Raw genomic sequence first — 13,292 nt, forward strand, 5'->3', positions numbered from 1 at the left:
GCTTGAGTGTGTGTCTGTGCCTGCATGTGTGTGTGTCTGTGTGTGTGTGTGTGGGGGGGGGGGGGGGGTGGTAAAGTGAGGCAGGTCTAACTGAGTCACTGGTGTCAATCATTCAGTATCAGGAATAAAAAGTGGTTTTCTGGCTGTTTGAAACAGCAAAATGCACCTTTAATCCCCTGATATCATGGTGTGGACATTAATCTAGTCCGTGCCCGTTTCCTACACTTTGCCAAAGCTCAATCAGGTAAAGGTCATTTCAATGTTAGTGTGATTATCTGGAAAGAGGAAGAGTTGTTCTCTCCCTCTAAAGACGCGCATTCTCGCCATGGCTGATATTTTGAGCCTCCATGAGGCCACTGGCAGCCTCACCAACTGAAGAAAGACTCCACATGTGTCTAGCACAGCGTCCGTGCACACGTCTGCACGTTGTTTGTATCCTACAGCCGCTTTGACTCTCACGTTGGGCATTTACGGCGCCGGGCTGGCGGAGTGCGACTTCCATTCAGCAGCTTTTTCCTCTGTGTGAACAAAAGCAATGTTGAGAACAGACGGAGCGGGGGAGGGGAGGTCAAGGCAGATGTAATACTCTCAGATCCATAATCATCTGGAAGGAGGTGAAAAAAGTGTAATAAAGCTGGGAAAACCAACTGGGATTTGTTGAACGTTCAGTGAAATGGTGGTAGAGACGCATCAGATCTGTGCTGCTGTGTGGCAGGTGCATCATGGGGGTAGGAGCAGCCCCCAAATATTTCAGATCTCTGCTAAAATGGATCAGATATCTTGTGATTATGACCGTTGTGTAAGCAGCACTGCAGCAGTCAGGTGGGTAATCCTGCCAACACACCGCCTGCAGCATCATTTCGAAGGTCTCTGATTTTAATCTGTTATATGAAATTCTCAAAATGTCCATGGTGTCCAAGGTGATGTGCCACACATCACTCACAAAATAAACCCCTCATATCCTCACTGCTGCACCTCTTTTGTCATTTTTACTGCATTTTACAGCTCATTCTGTCCTGTAAACACCTGTTTGTGAGATGAAAAAGGTGTTAATTGGATTTAAGTGGGTCTTGGAGGTCTGAAGGTCCGACAGCTGAAATACATGAGCGTGAGCAACGGCAGGGACGCTATCGAGACAGAACAGCTGTATACATGCACAAAAAGTGTATGTTTGTTTTGAATTACATGTGTGTGACAAGGATTTCCCCAGACAAATGAGCCCCTACAGGTAACCAAGAGGCATGATGAGACTGTTTGAGCTAGCACGATGCTAACTCCCCCGGAGATACAACCGAACCTTAAGGGAGCGTTTTGGTTGTTTTTTGCAGTCTTGTTGTTTTCTACAGCCTTATCTGACAAACTCCACCTTTCTACCAAGAAAACCAAGTGAAATTAAGCCAGTCCCTCCTCATATCTCAGTAATTCCACTGGAATTACAGTCGTACTCAGCCTCTCAATAGGCCTTAAATAATGAATGACACAGTGCAGCAACCAGAAAAAAACCATTATGAGCGACTATAAAATATGCTCAGAGCGTGCGCTCACACAAATTCTCTGTGGTTTATAATCCGTGCAGCACATGCATGCTTTCTGTAATACCCTAAATAGCCCTCTCATGCACTCGTCCATCTCTTAAGGGCACAATGTGCACAAGGTCCGGTGAGCACATTGAATGTTGGCATATTTGCTGTCCTCTGGTCCGACTGTGACGTGTTTGCAGCTCCTCTGTGGTGGCCGAGGTAGATTAATCATTAAGCAGTCGGTCCCACTCCATCTGTGTGGACCCATCCTTAACGTCCAGCCCCCGGGACGTCCCAGCAGTCCTCATTTTCTGTGCAGCAGATTTACTTAAAAACATCATTCCCTCTTCAGCTGGGATTTCCACTAAAGTCAAACAGCTCACAACTGTACAACTGTACAGAGAGAGAAAGTAACAATTACAGGCTCATGAACTTTGCTGTTTTCATGCTGAACCTGTTAGAAGCTCTGGTGGATGATGGAGCGGAGCCCTCGTGGCTGGTTCACGCGTGTTGAAGATCGTTGACTCCTCTGTTCTGCAGATGCATCACAGGACACTTGAGGAGGCTCTTCTGCCCCTCCCTGGTCTCCCTCCATGGATGTTTGCTTCTCTGAGGGCTCCATCGGGGGGGTTGTTTACTTTTATTTACTGCCGCTTCTAGTTTTTTTCTTTTTTTTATTCCAGCTCATGTGATGATGCGTCAGTTAAATCAGTACTGTTGTTGTTTGATAAAAAAAGGGTTTTACACATTATTAGTGAATTTTGTATGATCATAACTCCATTCACGAAGATAAAATTCTCTTAAATTCTATTTTTGTTCTTTCTTTTAACAAATTAGGAGACAAAAGACACAGAAAAAATATTATGAGGGTCAATACGATCACATTCTGGACCCTAAAAAAGGTTTGAAAATGTCATCAAGCTACTATTAACATCAGGCAGCGCATGTATGAACACATACCAGTAGAACCAGTGTCGTGTCCCAGTAGGAGTGGCCAAGCTAACCTGTGTTACCACGTATGAATGCCCTTTCTTTAATATTTAAAGAGGTTTCCAAATAGCCATTGGTTCATCAGCAGGTCAACTTCAACACGAGCAGACAGTGATTTATGGTGTCTTGGGGGCAGGAGGAAGAGAGGAGGGAACTGGGGGTAGTGGTCTCACTCATCATCCAGAATCATGGCTTGTTTTGGCAGCCCGCATGGTTGCTGCCCCTCCTGTGAAAAACTGTTGACACATCGGGTAAAAAACAGGCCAAGGTGCTTTCAGGAACAGACATCTGTGTCAGAAAAAACAGTTGTAGAGACACTGGAAACAAGAGAAGACTCTTAGTGGATGAGAATGGCATTGGCCGTTCCCCTCCCCTTCCTGTGCTCTGACACACATTTTCTCATTTATAGAGATGAATTACTTTAATCAAATAAACGTCCTTTTCTCTGTCCTGTTCTGGCTTCTTTTATGATCTGATCAGTGAAGTAATAATGCCTGTGAAGGAGCCTGCCTGCTGCCTGGGCATTAGGCAGGTAAATATGGTTGTGCACGTGTGCAAAATTGTTCATTTCCAGTGGGTTGTTGATTTCTGCAGCCTGGAGACGGATACAGAAGTTAATCATTCATGTTTCAGCTGTTGTTTAGCTGCACAAACATTTGTCCCAGATTAATCAAATATTTAGTCGAGCGACTGATCACATATTTGATGCAAAAGTTACCAGGTTTGCATCACTTTTGGACCCATTCCTAAAGGTTCGCGAGGCCTTAAGTCATCAAATAATGAGCCGCATTTTACTGGCTGATGAAATGATGACGCTTTCATGAGATATGAGACGGGATTCTTCACGTTCACTCATCATGTTACTCATTTTAAACAACTTCACTAAAAGCACAAGAACAAATCTGACTAGATTTGGCAGATTTTAAGATTCATTTGGACCTTTCGTCTACGGGCCTGTTTACGGGGGCATTTTTATGTTTTAGTGGATGCAGCAGCTTCATGTTTTTCCTTTGGCTCTAATGTTTGATGTGGACTAAAAGGCTCCAGGAGTTTCTGAATGAATATTTCAAAAGGGATTCAGGACACTAAATGGTCCCTCTGTCCTCTCCACAAGGCAGTCAGTCAGTCATGCTCCCACAAGCCCAATACTGGTATCTCACAAACGCTACGCTAGGTCTCAGCGCTGGTGAGGGGGGTGGAGTACAGCAAAAGGTTCAGTGTGCAGGAGAGAGCTGACGGAGGGAGCGAGGCGGAAATGGAGGCGCGGGTTTGGAGAGAAAAAGGGCAAAGTGAGGAGTGTGGGCAGAAGCTGCCATCTGAGTGTTGATCAGTGCTGGAGGTCATGACAACGATGTAAAAATAGATGAAAAATCAAAGAGAATGAAAGAAAATTAGGCCCATCTGACATTTTCCACACTCCTGCTCCGGAGAAGAGTCAAGAATAGCATTTTTGATCCAGAACCACCAAGAAGTGAAAATCTGTATCTTAAATTCTTCCTTTCAGTGAGTTCCGATGCTGCAAAAATGATGGTTAATTCTGTTTGAGTGGCTGTAAACAATGTTTTAAAGCAGCCTCAACAAAAGAATAAGTATCTTTGTGGTGAGTGTTTAAATCACTTCTGATTTGTCTTTAAATCAAAGATGCTCTTTACTCTCACACGTGTTTTGAGCAGAAGCTCAAACACCAGTGGGACGGACAATCCGAGGATAAAAACATCCTCTTAAATCTGTTTTTAAGCCTTTTTATGCAATACCTGGACAATTCATTTCATTTTTTTGACCGTTTTATCCCTTTTGGGGTCGCGGGGAGCATGGTGGAGCCTATCCCAGCTGTAAACTCTCTGGAGAAATCAGCCGTCCGAGTGCAGAAATGCTGTTTTTGTTCGATGGGCTCGACTCGCTCTGCGTCGTGATCCCACACTGATGTAACCTGTTATTCTTTTTCCTCTCGGAGACGCAGATCCGGCATTTGTTTAGTTCAAGCTAATGGAGAACGTCTGTTTAGCTCAGGCCAGAGTTTGCTTTACGTTATGAGGCTGCAGACGCTCCATTATTCACTCCTGTTGAATTTTTCTGAAATAAAAATGTTTCCACGCCCTGCAGGGGAGTTTCACATCCGACAAACTCTGCATTTTTGTCATAGATTGACCAGAAATTCCTCAAACAACTGAAAACAGAATCAAACATTTGACTTTTATGTTGAGGAAACATAGTTGAGTAGATTCCAGCTCACAAAATAGGAAAAGAATGTTGTGCCAGCTTTTAAAAATGGCGATGAATAGAAACAAAAAAAAAGAAAATGAAATGAAAATGGAAATTATAGGAGAGTCGAGTCGTTAGAAAGATGGATTAGAGGATTAAGATGAAAACCAATCGTGTTGAATTTTAACTGGAATTTTGGCAGCCAGCCTTTTCCCTTTATATTTATTTAAATTATTTTTCTTTTCCATCTGAGGCCTTAAAGAGTTTGCTTTCTTTTTCCAAGCAGCAAACATGGAAAGTCCAGTTTTGTTGGTATTTCTGCATTTTCGTGTCATTTGCTGATAGAATGTAATAAATACAGAACACTAAGCAGATTTGTAAATACAGAAAAGGGATCTGACCTCAATATACACTCAAACAGTGAATTCTAATGTTGCACAGAGCAAAGACATAAGTCGTAGTTGTCGACTACAGCACAGCCGGAGAGCACGAAGGACAAAGAAATAGAAGAAAAGCAACTGCAGATAAGCCTCCGTAACCCACAACCACTCTCAAGGATGTCGGCTCAGGAAAAACTCCTTCAAATGTGTGAAGGAATGTGCGAGTTCATCAGGTGCGGAACCTTTCAGCCATCTGGCCCCTGGTGCTTCTGATGCATGTGGAAAATGTACTATGTCACATTTTAAAAGGGGAGAAGTTCACAGATGAACCTCTGGCTGGTTTTAGAAGGGCCAGAATGGGATTACTTTTGCCAACTTATCCTCTGGTTGTTCGTTTGAGAGGACACCATCTCTTTCTTCTTCCCCTTTCTTGTCCTAAATGTTTCATAAAGACGCGCTGATTTCCCTCAAATGTTTGTTGATGAAGAAAACAGGAAGGCGGGCGCGCTCTTGGTTCATTAGTTCACCAATAAGGAAAGGCTTTTGGTAAATACGCTCAGTCCGAATCCAGACAACTCAGCTCTGTAAACACTCCTGAACTTAATAAGAAAGCAGCAAAACAGGAACACAGATGCGTGTGTACATATGGAGCTAAAAATGTGCACCAACTGTGGACAAATTCACAGGACTAGGGAGCGTCAGCGCATTCCCAAACACGCTCACATACGCAAGCACACAGAGAGGTGTGATGTGCCGGGCAGGGCTGTGAAAAGCTGCTATTTGAGAAAACACCTCACAAAGCAAACAAAAGCCCCACAAGGCAAATGCTTGTTCCACTGTCCAGACGCCAGAGCGGCAAACCTCCCTTCTCCGGGGAGAGGGACGCGAAAACAGGCGTGGAGTGATCAGATGGAGTCACGCTCGGTACGACGAGAGGGGGGGGCAGCAGGGAAATAATGGAGAAGTGAGGAGGAGGATGGAAGGACAAAGCAGAGGGTGAGAAGAAGAGAGAGGCAGCTGGAGGGAAACTCAAAAGGTCAAAACGCACAAAAAGGTGGAGTGATGGCAGGAGAGGGAATGGAAGGTGGAGCAGATGTGGACACAGTGAAGAGCTATCGGTCAAAATAACAAGAAAGGTGACTCAGGAAAAACAGATCAGCAGACAGTGACCCACGTGGTGGACACAGAAGACACACGAGCTCAGGAGAGAACCAGAGTCGGACTCCATCAGAAGCTACTGGAGGAACGCCGAAGCTGTCTCCACCAATCAGAACAATCTCTTCCCCTCGAGCCCCGTCGGGCTGTTTTCAGCGGTGCTTTACGACTGCACTCTGGTGTCTTATTGACGGTCGCCTCCTCCCAGCCACAAGAGAATCCTTTAATAACACGCTCCGACTTCCTGTGCAGCCTCGCACTCCAATGGCAAAAGGATGTAGATGCATTTTGAGGTTCGCCTGGGCAACTTTTTACAGTTTCCAGCCCAACTTTGCCGTGGACGGCTGCCATCCGCCGTGATGGATGCGAGTCTCGCTCCTAAATGTGCTGAGCTGCTGCCAACCATTGTACCAACTGCTCTGGGGCCAACCTAAATAGTCCCTTTGACGAACTCTTGCCTCTGCTGCCAAAACAGACCTACATGTGCTGTAATGAGATGAAATCTGCTCTCATTTGCATTTGTCAGCAAGCCTTTTCTCATTCTTGATCTGCTCAATTTCGCTCCTGCTACGTGATGCGGATTGAGCTCGACACCTCACCCCTGCCTGGAAAAGTTTTCTGACTGCCTCGAAGGTATATTTTTGGTTGCTGGGATTCCTGGCAGCCATCTTGCAGGAAGAGCTGTTTATGCTGGTGGTGGGACATCCGCCAGCTGCAGGTGCTGAAGCCCAGCTGCAGCCACGCTGGACACTGAAGCAGACCGAAACACATCCCCAAATTCCGCCTCTGTGTTTTCGTACACAGGCGACCGGCAGAGACGTGTGGCTGACGCGCACCACGGCGTTGTCCGAGCTTCCTGTGCCGTCTGCTCCGTCTCATCGAACATCTGCCAACCGTCATTAAAAAACCCTTTAGAAATCTCCCAACTGGGACAGAATGATGATAATCACCATAGGTGGAAAATGAAAACCCTCTCTCGGCGTTTTGACTTGGCGTACGCGACGTCTGAGCTTTTTTGGGCTTTAATTTCCGATTAACATTTTCTATTTGCTGGATTCGCGAGGGATTGTTTGATTAGAGCTACGTTTCTACAGGATTTGTGGATGCAGAAGCGTCACGTGTGGATTTCTCAGGAAAACAGCAACTGAGGAGGGACATTCTGCACTTCTACATATAGAAAGAACCACTTCCTCTGGCCGCCACAGCGTCTCTGCGCTCCGCTTTGGCTTTTTTCTGCAACGTGGTTTTCTCGGTTAAACCTTAATTGAAGTATCCTGCTGTCTTTGCCGCTAAGATTGACCATATTTGCAAATGTTTTTAAATAGATCACGTTGGTGTTTATGTACTTGTATGTGTGTTCATTTCCCCCCTCTGACCACGCAGACTGTACTGTAGGTACACCACTGGGAGCTGCATCTGGCCCGTCAAGCCTTTTTTCATCGAGATCAGATCTGAAAAGACAGATTATCTCTGGCATTCCACATCTGGAAGCAGTTCAGCCTCTCCGAGACACTTCTGCTGAGAAATATTCAAATATGTAGGACAAAGTGCACACTTATGTATGGACAGGATTTGGACCTTTGCTGTATGTTGTTGGATCCCACTCTCTCCTGATGGAATTTGAGCTCGAGTTTCTAAATATTTATTAGCCTTCTTGCTTTCCACTGTTGGGAAACAAACACTCGGTATATACGTTTACATCAGTCAGATTCTTGCGCAACTCCTCTAATCTTTGCGTTCTGCGTCCTGCTTCAGGAATGTGGCGTGCACTCGCTGGGAATGAGAGGAGAATGAGCCCACTGTGATCCCGTGGAGCTGGAGCCGGGAAACCACTTATCTGAGCGTGAACTTTAATAGAGTGAATTGACAACAACAACAACAACAACAACAACAACTCGATTCTGGTTTGATTCCGTTTTTCATGTTCAAAATCCATAAATGTTTTCAGACTTTACTCTAAATGTTGAGGAGTTTCTTGAAGGACAGAACAGCCTGTCCCTACTGGACACTGACAAGGTCCTCGTGCACACTCATTAGGACCTCGTGCACACTCACAAAAGAGGAACAGGAACCTTTGACCTGTTTGCGTGTTATTTTTTAAAAAGCAGATAAGGAGGAATGCTTTAGTTCCTGTAAATAGAACTAAATGGTTGCCCCCAGCAACACCTCTCTTGGCAGCTCTGTCAGTGTCACAGGGAGGCTCCATACCTTCACAATTCCTTGTTGTGAGATTAGGTGCTGTTTTGTATGATGCAGAAATGCATCCATTTCCCTTCATATATCATGAAAAAAGAGTCTGCAAATAAAGTTTGAAATTTTCCTTTAGTACCTTTCTCGAAGACACTTTAACAGTCTGGAACTGAACCAACTACCTTTGTTCAAGTGAAGCAGCCACTCTTCCAGACAAGCTGCAGCTTACTGGCGAGTGATCAATACGTTATTCAATATTCCTTCCAATCCAAACAGATTTAACACACTCAAACTGGTTTGTTTTGGTTTGAAGGAGAACCTTGATATTCTTTCTTGAACAACCTGGTGAGAGACAAGACAATTTAGAGACTTTAAGTCATAGGAAAAGTCAATATTTGGACCAAATTGTTTTCTGGTGAGAAGATATGCAACAGAAAGTGGAGGTCTAATCTGTCCAAACTCTGCTCAGACACTGCCTTCCAAATTATTAGGCAAATGACATCTTTCTCTGATTTTCCTAAATAATTAATGAAAGTGACAGTTGGCATATTTTCAATTCTTCAAACATTAGACTGTAATTGAAGTGTTATTAAAAAAAACATTCAAAACATTCATTTAAAAAAATAAAATGGGTATTTGTGAAATTTGCAGGTCACATTTACTGAGATATTTTCAATCAGAAATCATTCATTCAAAAGCAGCTGCACAGTTCGTGCATCCATTGAACTTGAGCTTTTTTGGAGGGCTGCCTTTTTTAACTTAAAGAGAGATAAGAGACGTGCTGCTAAACGGGCATCAGGAGCTGCTGGTGCTCCTTCAGAGGGCTGTAGTTCTGCATAAACCTGCTATTCAGCCACCCCTCATAAAGGTTCACCAGCAGAACCGGCTGCAGATGGGTGGAGGAGTGGATGGGTGGTGCACGGCCACCATGTCCCAACAAGACTGTGATGTCAGCAAGGAGGTGGCGGAGTCACGTGTAGACCTTTGAAAAGCATGCAGAGATTCTGACTGACCACTGTGCCGTAACAAACTCACCTCCATGCACGATGATGCACTGTCCCATGCTGCAAGGCGTAATGCAAGACCTCCTCTGCATCTCTGGCTGCTATGGGCACAAAAGGAGAGAAAGTCATGGGGTGGAGCCTCCCCTGACCTCAACCCTATTGGGAACCTTTGGATCATCCACAAGCAAAAGATCTCTGAGGGTGGGAGGCAGTTCTCATCCACCAGCCGCTCTGGGAGGCTATTCTGACATCCTGCAAAGAAATTCGAGCAGAAACTCTTGAAACTCAAAAGTTCAATGGATGCAAGAACTGTGAAGCTGCTATCAAATAAGAAGTCGATGCTAAAATATAACTTGACCTAAGAACTTGACCTATAACTTGTTCAAATGTTTCGGTTGAAACTGATTTGGAACAGTTCCTTTTAAGTTTTTCATTTTTGATGCAAGTGCTTTCTTCATTGGGAGGTTTGTTCAGTAACGGTTGATCTCATCTCCATAACAAAGTGGAACGCAGAACCTCTAAGTTCTGATCCGACCTGCGGTTCAAGCGAAACCTGCGGCTCATAAACAACTGCAGCTAAATCAAAATTCTTTGAGGGCAAATTACAGTGAAGCTCTGTGTCTGCACAGAAGATAACAGGGTCTGTGATGATGCTCTGGAAGCTTGGACGGGCGCCTCTACTCTGTTGTGGAAAATTAGGGCTTTAAGACGATAGTACACTGAATGGAACCACACTGCTCCAACACGAGGACATATGGTAGAAGATTGTGTTCTAACTTGAGAATGTTAAACCACTTTTCACTTCTAAAATGTATTTGTTAAAGGCTTGTTATCATGAAGACGTCACCTTGATCAGCAGATGACCAGACAAGATTAAAATAGTTCCACCAATCACACAACTGGAAGGAAGGAGAAGGAGAAGAACCCAAAGCGGTGTTCCATCCTCACTTAACTGTGCAATAATGCTCCTTTTGCTGATGAGTGTGACGTCTCAGCAGGCTGTCCAGGAGTCCCACTCACTGCTGTGTCAATCAGTTAACAGGAGCTGCCACAGACCCACCAGGATCTTCCCTCACTGGCTGACTGAGATGGCAGGTTCATTACTACACGGTTCCTCAGTCAACTCTGATGGGTTATTACCCGCTTATGTCCCTGCATGTAGATGTCTTTTGGTAACGTGTGGTAACTTTGACAGCAGATTTTAACTGGAGAGGAAGAAGAAGAAGAAGATGATGATGATGATTACCACTTTGCCTGCAGGATGAAGAAATTAGGGAAATTAATAGGTGTTATTTTTTTATCTCTACCTGTTTATGCAGTACTGATTGTTTCCCTATGTAAACTAACATGAGTTGGTACCTGGTCAAATCATTATTAACTTGCAACCATACGCGTCAAACACATCTCATCACCTCTTTATCTTCTCCAACTACATCATATATCCAGATAATATTTCAGAGAACCACCACAAAGGCATCAAAAACTGTTTGATCCGGGCTGGGAAACAAACCTGGTGGTGAAATGTCTGAAATGCTGAGCTCGGTTAGCTCACATCCTCCACACAACGGCATCATCAGAACTAATCTGAACCATTGAGTCACAGTCTCCGCACATTTAACGAAACACGGCCTGCGTGGAGCCATACATTGGCATTCAGTTCGGCTGTATTTGCCTTTCAAATGGGTCTATTGATGTTTGGAGTCAGTCACAATGCAGCCGCGTCCGTTGGAAGTGACAATGGCATCGCAGCGTAAAGAGCGGCAAACAGGAACTGTCCTTTTGTTCTATCTGTTTCACTTTTATCGCTCCTCTTTCAGCTTCAGCAGATGTGATTTTATCATGTGAGCGATGGAAAACAAATGCCCCTCCTCGCCATCTTCTCACCATCTCCTCGCCATCTTCTCACCATGTCCTCACCATCTTCTCACCATGTCCTCGCCATTTTCTCACCAGCTCCAGACAAGTCTCCTCTCCAGCCTTTGCTGGCCTTTCAGAAAGGAAAGTGCAGCTCATGTCGGGTGGCCTTAGCATCTCAGCTAATTAAAGTCATTCTTTCGTAATATTCCCAAATCAAGTGTTTCCTCTTGCCTATTTGAGAGCTAATAGGAAACATGTGCATTCAACCTAAAAGCCTCCTTTCAACCCCTGATATTCCAAGAATGTGTCTATTGTGGCCTCTGGGTTTTTCCCTGTTGCTTCTTTGTCTTTATCCTAAGAATTTACAACTGCGCAGTATCATTATGGTTAATCCCGTGTGCCTCTGGTGGCTCAGGGTGGCGGTTCCTCTTGGTCTTTATGTCAATATACGGCATCTCTATCACAACACATTAATGTCAGACCTCATGGTCCACCTCATTCGTTATGCTTAGAAGACGGAGGATGCTAAAGGTGTTACAGTAGGTAAAAGAAGTGATATGTCACCTGAGCTGTGAGCCGAATCCACCCACATGGATTTTACATGAGCATTTGAGAGATGACCTTCATTATCTTCCCAAACTTAAAACAAAAGAATGATGGGAAAGGGAAGAGCTGTGGGTGGGATTAGACCGGGATTACTCACACTGTGCTTTATTAAAGTGAATCCTCTTAATGACAGAAACTGTAACATTTAGGGGGAAAATCATCCTTTAGTTTCCTGCATGCTGTGACATGATTAAATTCTCACACGTTCATCAAAGCTGAAGCTGTTGCTACGTTGCTCTGATGTTGATGCGTGAAATGTGGAAAATGAGAAAGAACAAGATGCTCAAGGTGGTTCAAGTAAATGGAAACATCACATCAAGCATTTAGGATGTCTATTATAATAGCAATTTGCATGGATGTAAACTAATTTATATGGTTTCATTATCAGTGTTGGTCCATTTTTTTAAAATTTTTATGGGGTTTTTCTTGGAACTTGTGATAAAATACTTATTTCTGCTGCTGTTGACAGGCTGAACAGAGTCCCTGAGGTTTGAAAAGAAGCCAGAATGGAAACAGGTCTGAGGACGGGGTCGATTCTTCAGAAGCCATTTCTGACCCATGAAACATCACCTGTCCACCCTGTTGTCCCTCACACACCTGCTTGCTTGTGGGACATTAGTCGTATTCAGGAGGGAAACGAGACGGAGCCGCTCTCAGCCTGTTTTCCCTTGCATCCATCTTGTGGAGGAAGCTGCTCCATGAAGCAGCTGCGCCGGCACAAATGACTGTTTATAGCCACGTGTTCATTATTGTTTTCCTTAGCACGGTGAAAGCTACAGCAAAGACGGGGAGAGCAAAACAGATTATTATAGAAAGTGCCAGCAAACATTCCCTCCCAGCACTGTACAACATTTCATTACAACAGCAGCAGCAGCAGATCTTGCATGAGGGCTTCAGGTTCATCAACACTGGCTCCAGCGTGTCACTGTGGTGCAGAGTTCCAGTCACTAGATCACAGCAGACATCTGCAGTCCTATTAATGCTGGCTGTTGATTGCGCTCTGCCTCATGATGCCACAGCCTGTTTTCCTCTGCAAATGCAGCGACGCTGCTCTGACCCTGAGTATACAGATTAAATCAGAGTGGAAGGTTCAGACCTGATGAATAAAATACCGCACAGCTGCAGCAAAGGGAGAAGGATTCTGGTAGGTTTGAACATCCAATAATCCTCGAATGAAACAATTTCCTGATGCAATCAACATTAATTCACCATTACTAACAGAAGCAAAGTGTAAGACCAACAAAAGCGAGTCAACGTCGTCAAAATTTGTCGCTTGAACAAGAATTTCTATATTTGTTCGTTTGTGTACATAATTCAGAATGACCTTTTTAATGAAGGAAAAGCTGATTTGTTTAGAGGGTTCAGGCTGATGACGACTTTATAAGGTA

This window comes from Takifugu rubripes, chromosome 12, assembly GCF_901000725.2.
Source record: "Takifugu rubripes chromosome 12, fTakRub1.2, whole genome shotgun sequence".
Classification (NCBI taxonomy): Eukaryota; Metazoa; Chordata; class Actinopteri; order Tetraodontiformes; family Tetraodontidae; genus Takifugu; species Takifugu rubripes.